A 462-nucleotide genomic window follows, 5' to 3' on the forward strand; every position below is an offset into this window, starting at 1 on the left:
ATGCACTTGTGACATTATGTCTCTAATCCATCGAATTGTGTTCTAAGCGGTGTAAGGGAAATGGGTGGAGATAGAACAGGATTCTCTCGGCAATCTGGCTCAGTCCAAGAGAGTACTCGTCAGTCCAAAGAGCTGTGTCTTGTATAGATTAAGATTTGTCTTACCAACATATAATATGATTCCAATTCAAAATAATTTATTTCATATATGAATCATATAAAATGGTATATATTGAACAACATAATAAGTACATTTAATGGTTACATCACATATATAATAATAGTAATGCTGATAATGATAATGGTACCTACATATAATGTCTTTAGTAAGATAATGGTTAATACATAATATTATAATGTGTGTATATCAAGATTCACCATTATGTTTAACATTTTGTATTGCAACTTATTAAAGCAAACGAGAATGAATTGAAATGAACTGAACTGTCTAAAAATCACACAG

This window comes from Gigantopelta aegis, chromosome 6, assembly GCF_016097555.1.
Source record: "Gigantopelta aegis isolate Gae_Host chromosome 6, Gae_host_genome, whole genome shotgun sequence".
Lineage (NCBI taxonomy): Eukaryota > Metazoa > Mollusca > Gastropoda > Neomphalida > Peltospiridae > Gigantopelta > Gigantopelta aegis.